Source organism: Vulpes vulpes, chromosome 3 (genome assembly GCF_048418805.1).
Source record: "Vulpes vulpes isolate BD-2025 chromosome 3, VulVul3, whole genome shotgun sequence".
Lineage (NCBI taxonomy): Eukaryota > Metazoa > Chordata > Mammalia > Carnivora > Canidae > Vulpes > Vulpes vulpes.
In genome coordinates, this window is record NC_132782.1 from 56,298,432 (window position 1) to 56,307,928 (window position 9,497).

The window sequence follows — 9,497 nt, forward strand, 5'->3', positions numbered from 1 at the left end:
AGCACTAATTGAGATTATACTATTTAGTCATATGTATTTACATAGTTTACATGTGTCTTGTCTGTCTCCCCTTCTAGAATGTAAGCTTCCTGAGAGCAGGGGCTTGCCTTATTTAACCAATGAATCCCTGGTGTAAGGCCCAGTGCCCTGCATGAAGTGGCCTCTCAATAATAATTTACTGACCAAGTCCATAAGTATGGCCAACACATGGTATTCATGCTGCCACTTCTTCTTCCCAAGACCTTGGCGGACATTGCTCATTGATTCTGAACTCTTTCCTTAGCATGACGGTGCAGACAGCCCTTGTCCATCTATCAGGGTTGGCACAGGAAGTCAAACTTACCTGTCATTCCTGTAGTGGACAAAAGTCCCCTTCTTGCAACTGGTGTGACTTTATGTGATTCTTTTTTTTTTTTAAGATTTATTTTTATTTATTTATTAAAGATTTTATTGATTTATTTGACAGAGAGAGAGCATAAGCAGGGGGAGCAGCAGGCAGAAGGAGAAGCAGGCTCCCCAGTGAGCAGAAAGCCTGATGCAGGACTCAATCCCAGGACCCCAGGTTCATGACCTGAGCCAAACGCAGATGCTTAACCGACTGAGCCACCCAGGCACCCCTATTTATTTATTTTGAGAGAGAGAGAGAACGCACAAGCCAGAGAGGGAGAACCCCAAGCAGACTCTGTACTAAGCACAGGGCCTCTTGCCAGGCTCAGTCTCACAACCCTGAGCTCATGACTGAGCTGAAACCAAGAGTCAGATGCTTAAACAACTATGCTACCCAGGCACCCCTATATGTCTTTTATTATTATTTTTTAATCTTTATTTATTTTTTAAAGATTGTATTTATTCATTCATGAGAGACACACACAGAGAGAGAGAGAGAGAAAGAGGCAGAGACACAGGCAGAGGGAGAAACAGGCTCCACGCAGGGAGCCCGATGTGGGACTGGATCCCCGGTCTCCAGGATCAGGCCTGGGCTGAAGGCGGCCCTAAACCACTGAGCCACCCGGGCTGCCCCCTGTATGTCTTTTACAGTTCCTTGGACCTCAGTTTCCTTAACTGATGCCTCCTTCAACATGCAGAGGAGTCTTCCCACTGCTCCTTGATGGGCAGGACCTCTGGGCTGGAACCTGCTGCCACATGCAGACACCCCAGATCCCTCAGACCCCATGCTCTATTCCCATCTCTCCCCTGAGTCACTCTGCACCTTCCTCCCCCTCTATTCCCCACACTTTCTCACCAGCCCCGGAAGACAGAGGCTAGAAGGGGCCTTTGATACCCGGCCCAACAAAACCTTCATTTTCAGATGAGGAAACTGAGATCAGAGAGGGACAATAACTGGAGCCAGAAATCCAACAAAGACTAGTTGTCCACACCCAGTGCTTTGGCAGTAGCATTGGCTTCCCTGGATCCCTGGCAGGGCCTGGGCACTTGCTGTCAGCACCTCCTCTCCGTGATAGGGAGCCGGGGGCTGCGCTTCCTTGTGCTCAGGCACATTCCCAAGCCCCAGGAGGCACACAGCCTGGCTTCCCTCCAGACCCTGGCTGTTGGCGGGAGAAGGATGCCCTGTGGATTCCTGGCTCCTTCCCCCACTTCCGAGCCGCCCCTTGGAACGAGAGAGGTGAGAAAGGTACAGGCCTCTTCCGCCACAATTGCTTTTGGAAATTGCCTCAAGTTGTTTGGACCAGGGCGAGGCTCCGAGCTGCTTCAAAGCCAATTAATGCCCTGTTGGCAGCTTCTCACCTTCATCCTCTTCCCATCCAACCTGGATCATCCCCTCCACTGTCTTGAAGCTATTCCATAGTCTCTCTGACAAGAGCTCGGTTCTGGCTTCCCTTGAGGAAGGGTGGAGGAAGAAATGAATGAGTATTGACTAAACCTCTCTGTGATCCTAAGTGGAGGTGCTTTAAATGTTTCCCAGAGAGGGGGACGCTTCGATTCCTTTGAGCCTGCCTGTACGGAGCCCTTGTTTGCAAACTGTCTTTTCTTGTGGAGCGGCCGTACCTTGTTTTCTAGGAGCTATTTGGGGAAACTCTAATGTTTGCAGAAACAGAGAGCCAGCTCCCTGCTCAGGAGGACAGTGAGGACCCAGAGGAACCCAAAAGTGCTAATTAAGGACCAATACCCATAGACATCTGGGGAGAGTTAAAAAAAAAATGGAAAAGGCTGTGACTTTCATGTTTAATGAGGAAGAAGGGAATATCAGGGGATGAAGGGAAATTTTGGGAAATGGATTTTGCCTTGATATTGAACATTTCAGCCCATTTATTAAACAGTCACTGTGTCCTGTGGGGCCCAGGCAGAGACAGGCTCCAGCCCACCGTGCCCAGGAGCAGGGGGTCACAGCCACCTTCCCAAGGTGGCAGACACTGAGCAGAGGCCAGGCTGAGGCCTGGAGAATAAGAGGAGTCGGCCAGGGGAGGATGACAGGGTGAAAAGACCAGACAGGAGGGCTTCATGGCCCTGGACGCACAGTGGAATCACCTGGGGAGGTTTTTAAAAAGAAGGATTTGGGGGAAGAAAGACTGGTTTGGAGGCAGGGCCTGGGCATTGATGTCAAGAAGATCTAATATTGGGGAAGGGGGGAAGGAGATCATAAAGTATGTGCTAGGGGGACAGGACAGTCCAGGAGTCACTGGTGACTGTCAGCAGTAACCACGGTGCCATGTGAAGGAGTTTGGAGTACAGGTGAAGGAGACAGGAAGTCCCTGGTGGGCTTTAAGGTTCAAGCAGAGGATTAAGTTGGTCCCATTTGCTTTTTAAAACTATGCCTTGGGAGGCCTGGGTGGCTCAGCGGTTGAGTATCTGCCTTTGTGATCCCAGAGTCCCGGGATCGAGTCCTGCATCGGGCTCTCCACAGCGAGCCTGCTTCTCCCTCTACCTGTGTCTCTGCCTCTCTCTCTGTGTCTCTCATGAATAAATTTTTTTAAAAACTTAAAAAAATAAAAATAAAACCATGCCTTTTAGTCTAGTCTTCCCTCTCTTCCCTCTCCCATATTACCTGATGTAAAAGGGTCCCTACAGAGGCTCACTCAGGACCACCGGGGGCCAGCGAGACCTACTGGGTGCTCTCCTTTCCTCTGCCAGGCCCGGCGGTGGTCTCTGGGCAGTGTGGGTCCTTTGTACCCACATCAGGTGGCGAACGGTCACTGGGATGCCCAGCCCTTCTCCCTGCTTGTCTTCTGTCCCCAGCAGCTGTACGGGCTCTGGTCAATCATCTGGAGCTTCTTTCTCAGCCCAGCCAGAAATGGTGCCTGATTCGCCTGAGGGTTCCAGCTGGCGCAGTACAAGGGAGGCATTTTCTCCTTTCCCAGAGCTGCCGCTGTTGGGTCAGACTAACGGCTCTTTCCTTCTCGGAATGCATTTTGTCACCCCTTTCCAGGTCTCTGCTGCTACCCACAGAACCCCTGATGTAATGCCCCTCCTGCTCCCAGCTGGAAGTAGAGCACAATGAGAGAAAGCAGCACCTCAGAGTCTGTGGGACTTGGGTTAGAAACCCGACGCCACCTCTCATGAGTGTTGTGACCTAGGGCAAGTCACTTCAGCCCTCTGATTCTGTTTCTTCGCTTGTAAAACAGCAACACCAACCTCATGGGACAGTTCTGAGCATTAAATGAGAGAAGTATGTAAAAGCTTGGAGTACCTGGTACATAGTAGGTCTTCAAGAAATGCTAGTGCCATTTGCTGTTATGGTTATTGTTATTATTATTATTATTATTATTATTATTAGGGCTGAGCTTGAGAGGGTGAGGTTTCCCACCTCCTACAGAGATACAACCATGAGCCAGACGGGTATGGTCCCAGCCTTCGTGGGGCTTCCCATCAAAGAAACGTACAATGTTAAAAAGCACATTTGGGAGGCCAGCAAGGCCGTGCTCAGGAAATGCTACGGACACTGAAGTGTCGAGGCTGACTTACTCAGACAAGGGAAAGGGGGAGAAGCAGTGGGGCCAGAAGAAGCAGAAAGAATTGCTCTGATGGGAGTACCCAATGAGACACCTTCCTCTGTATCTTCTCACCCAACTGCAGAACCTAAAAAGTATTCTAAACTACTCCTAAATGCTGTGATCCCCAGACTTGATCTGCAGACCTTCATCAGTCTCATACTACACAGCATCCCTGGGGTACTGCACCAATGCCTGTGGCTGCTCTTTTCCATGCTTTAGACCCATCCCCTGGCTCCTGGACATCTCATCCGGATGCCAAATCCAACATGTCCTTGAATCCAGTATGCCCGGAGCTATACTCCTCTCCCCTTTCCCCCCAGCCCCACCTTTTAGCTACTTTAACATTTCTTTTCATGCTCTCTCACTCTCTCGCTCTTGCTCTCGGTGGTTCATGTCCTCAGATCCACCTTAGCCACTGCCTTGGTATAAGGTACTCCTCCCTCTCCTGCCTGTGTGGTTGCAGTTAACTACAAACTGGTCCCCAAACCTTTGACTACTATGTTATTCTAATGAAATTACCATTTGTGATCAAGTGAGGTGCCCCCACCAGCCACCTGTCCCTAGTAGAGGGATTCAGAATGTGGCTCTCAATCAAGCAAGCAGGCTGGGTTTGAGTCCTGTCACTCACTAGCAGTGTGACCTGGAGAAAGTCTGATCACGTCTCTGAGCCTCACTTCCTCACTTGGAAGACAGAGGTAGTCACAGCACCTCTGCAGTACACGGCTGCTGTTTTTGTTTGCCCCCAACATCCTCCCTCCTTCTCACTCTTCCTTTGGATGACCACCCTTCCTCAACTCTGCAGAACAGAGTTGCCAACGTAGAACTTGATCCGTGGTTACAGGGGTGAGCATTGGCCCAAGCGGACCAGTCGGAACCTTCTCTTGGGAACTGGACTCTTGGGGGGAGTGACAGGGACTGGCAGTACCTGCTGCTGAGTCAGCAGCACAGTACCTTTTTGACAGGGTCCACACACAGCTGTGACAAGCTCTGGTCCTATCCCAGCCCATCCCAAAGCTTGGCCTGGCTAGTCACCTTTTTCTTCAAATCTGTGAACTATCCAGTGTCTTTCCAACTTGTTCTCTCTCTCTCTCTCTCTCTCTCTCTCTCTCTCTCCCTCCTTCTCTGTCTTCCAACCTCCTTTGTCCCTCTCTCCTTCTCTGCTTAAGTTAGGGCCTGCTTCCAACCTTAAATCCTAAGACCTAAGGCAGCCTGGGTGGCTCAGCGGTTTAGCGTCGCCTTCGGCCCAGGGCGTGATCCTGGAGACCCTGGACTGAGTCCCGCATCGGGCTCCCTGCATGGAGCCTGCTTCTCCCTCTGCCTGTGTCTCTGCCTCTCATTCTGTGTCTCTCATGCATAAATAAAATAAATAAAATCTTTTTTAAAAATCCTAAGATCTATACCATACTGCTGCAGCCAGGATGAAATGGGCCATGCCCATCAAGCCCACCTCTGAGAATGTTAGCTTTAAGATGATGGATGACCACTCATCCCATCCCAGTTGTCCTGGAACCTAAGCCGGCTTGGAGGTGAGGCTCAGTGGGAGCTATTCAGTGGACCTTGAGCATCCAGTAGGCAGTGAGCCATCTGAGGGCAGAGACTGTATCTGGTTTGCTACCGCTGACCACCTCCAGGCCTGCACAGTGTCTGACGTTTAGCAGTAGGTCTTCAATAAACATCTGCTTACTGTTGATGTTCAGAGTCTACTGATATAAGCACCTGTCATTCTTGCAGAGGGGATGGTCCCTATAAAACCTGGCTGGCCTGTAATGATTAAAGGTGCCAGAAGCAGCCCTCCTACAAGAGCAGTCCTGGTCTCCAGCTCAGAATCAGTCTTTTTAGGAATTGCTCAGGCTTCAATGCTATGGCCCTGCATATCTGTTACTTCTGTCTCTTCCAGATCAGCTCAATCCTCCTACTTTGGGAAACTGCTTCTCTCCCAGTCCAATTATGTGATTCTACTGAACCCTCTGGTCAATGTACACTATGCCATAGTCCCAGGGGTGAGCAAGGGACCAAGGGGAGCCATGGAGCTGCCTTAGTTTCCCAGAGCTGAAATGCGAATTGGGGCTTGCTGATTGCCATCCTCCCCAAACTTGGAGACAGTCTGTACAATAGAAAATGAGACAGAGGAGAAGGCCAGAAGGGAAAAGAAGATTTACCAATGTCCCTGAGTTCCTCCATCCAGTCTGCTTCTGGGACCAACCCCTTCCAAGGGAAGGGTTGGCTCATTTCTTCATTTAACAAACTTTCACTGAGCTGCTAGTACATTAAATAACTAAGATATTGTCACTGTCCTTGAGGGAGTAATTGTGCCATGACAGGCATGTATGTGTGCATGTACACACACAGACATACACACATCCGCTCATAGTGGATCATGGAGGAGGCACAAAAGCAAGAGGGTACGCTATCACCTGGGCCAACGCAGGGTGGGGGCAGCTCTACACAGACTTCACGGAGGTGGTAATCCCCAGAGGAGTCTTGAATGCCCTGCTGGGAATAATGCTCAATGGGTCTACTCTTGAAAGTAAGAGGCTAAGCTTCCAAGGCTCATGGGTTGGAAATCCTGTGTGGACTTATTTCTAAGGGGATGCCTTTGTTGTAGGAGCACACTGCTGAGCTGCAGGCGTTCACTCGGGAGGTGGCAAAGTGCTGGAAGGGAAGCACTGAATGCTGACGCCCTGAGCTGTCCCCCACCACAGATCTCCCATTGTGTCCTGTCATTTCCTCCGGAAGTTTCAGTGTTGGAATGCTGCCCTGACCTACCTCTTCAGGTTGATCAAATGGCTCAATTATCTATCTAGGATCCCAGATTGTCTTAAACTGAATGGGTGTGGGATGGGGTGGGGGTGGGGGGCATGCGTCTAGAAAAGAAAGTGCCAGAGGGAGTCCAGCCATCCACAAGCTGTTAGCTGGAGCCCGCTGCCCACAAAAGATCCCTTTGTTATTCCAGGAGGTGTTGTCACAAGAGCTTGGCCACAACTCATGAAGCACATCCAGGAACTGTTTTTGTTAAAGGGCTGGCAGGGAGCACTGTCTGGTGGCCTGGAACAGATTCTGATCTTGAGGAGACTGGGAGGGAATACCCGCCAGGCTCCCCGGCACCACCTGTCCCTGGAGCTGGCTGTCCTGTGAGCAGGGACCAAGAACATGGCGAGGACTCCACAGTGAGAGCCCCAGAGCTTCTCAGGGAAGGGATTCTGGGCTGTGATCAGCTCCACCTGAAAGTTTCTGAGGGCTCCTAGTTCCATCTTAAGCTTTATTGCAACAACCATCGCAGTTCTTCCTCCGTGATTTCCAACACATGGGCTCTCTGGTGCTTAGTCAAATCCACATTGACCTCAGCAGAGCACCAGAAATCTGAATAGTCTGGATAGGAAATTGATTTGAGTTGCCACTCTTCTAGTTAGGGTGACTGTATAGTTTATCTTTCAAACCTGAACACTCCCAAGAGTCAAAGGATGTGCTATTAATAATTTTACTGGGACAACTGTCATGAACAGGCAAGCCTAGAAGTTTGGGTGCCCTATTTATTCCCCCAAACAAAAGGTCAAGATAAAAGGCTGATGCCTTGAAGCAGATCGTTGGTGGAGATGGCCCGCAAGCCTGTCCAAATTCCCAGCGTGTCTCATGTCTCTCACTCCATGTGTCATAGCAGGATGTTCTGAATTCGTAATGGCACAGACTGCCTTTGTGACCTCCATCCAGACCTTGCTGAGGACTTCATAACCAAGAACATAGTCTAGATGCGTTCCTATGTAACTATTCTTCCATTGTTCTTTACCACAAAAGGCTTTTAGGCACAGAATAGAAGGTAGGTTTGTGCATGTGCAATCTGGCAATACCAAGTGTGGGTGTGGGCACAGAGCAACAGAAACTTTGGCACATCACTAGTGCAGAAGCTACACACTGGATTTGAAGAGCACAATGTCCTCAGCCCAGTTACTCCACTCCTGGGGGTAAACCCTTGTGAGACATTCCTGTGTGTGCAGAAAGAGAGCTGAACAAAAATCTTGATAGTGGTGTTGTCTATAATAGTAAAAAATTGAGGGCAACCTCAAGATCCATCACCAGAGTCACAGATTTTTAAAAAGGATGATAAAAACAAATAATCCAGTTTATTTTTTTATTTTTTTAAAGATTTTATATTTATTTATTCATGAGAGACACAGAGAGAGAGGCAGAGACACAGGCAGAGGGAGAAGCAGGCTCCATGCAAGTAGCCCAACGTGGGACTCAATCCCAGGTCTCCAGGATCACACCCTGGGCTAAAGGTGGTGCTAAACCGCTGAGCCACCTGGGCTGCCCAATAATCCAGTTTAAAAATGGGTAGGAGATCTGAACAGACACATTTTTGGAAAGAAGACATACAGATGGCTGTTGGGTACATGAAAAGGTGCTCCACATCTCTAATCATCAAGAAAATCAAAACCATGATGAGATATTACCTTACACCTGGTAGAATGGCTAGGATCAAAAATATAAGAGATAACAAGTATTGGCAAGGATGTGGAGTAAGGAGAATCATTGCATTTCCTTGAAAAGATTTTATTTACTTATTTGACAGAGAGAGTGAGCTTGAGCTGGGCGAGGATGGAGTAAGGAGAGAGGGAGAAGCAGGCTCCCCGCTGAGCAGGGAGCCCAACTCAGGACTCCATCTCAGGACCTGGGGATCATGACCTGAGCCAAAGGCAGATGCTTAACCAACTGAGCTACCCAGGTGCCCATCATTGTGTATTTTTGATGGGAATGTAAATTGGTGCAGCCACTGTGGAAAACAGTATGGAGATTCCTCAAAAACACTGAAAATGGGGGGCACCTGGGTGGCTCAGCGGTTGAGAATCTGCCTTTGGCTCAAGTCGTGATCCCAGGGTCCTAGGATCAAATACCACATTCAGGCTCCCTATGGGGAGCCTGCTTCTCCCTCTGCCTATGTCTCTGCCTCTCTGTCTGTGTCTCTCATGAATAAATAAATAAAAATATTATTTTTAAAAAACGCCGAAAATGGAACTATCATGTTATCCGACAAGTCGTATCATTCTGGATAATTACCCAAAGGAAAGGAAATCATGATTTCAAAAAGATATACCTGCACCACCTTGTTCACGCATCATTATTTATAATAGCCAAGATAGGGAAACAGCCTAAGTATCCATTGATGAATAAATGGATTTTAAAAATGTGGACATAAAAAAAATGTGGACATATATACAATGGAATATTATTCAGCCATAGAAAAGAAGGAAATCCTGCCATTTGCAACAACATGGATGGTCCTTGAGGGCATTATGCTAAGTGAGATAAGTCAGACAAGAAAAGATGAATACTGCATGATCTCACTTCTATGTGGAATCTAAAAAACAAAACATAGAGAAAACAAACTAATAGATTCAGAGAACAGATTGGTAATTGCCAGAGGCTGGCGGTAGGGGGTTGGGATGGGTGAAATGGGTTAAGGTGGTCAAAAGGTACAAGCTTCAAAAGGTTATAAGATAAATAAGTCCTAAGGATGTCATTCATGTATAGCATCATGGCCATAGCTACTAA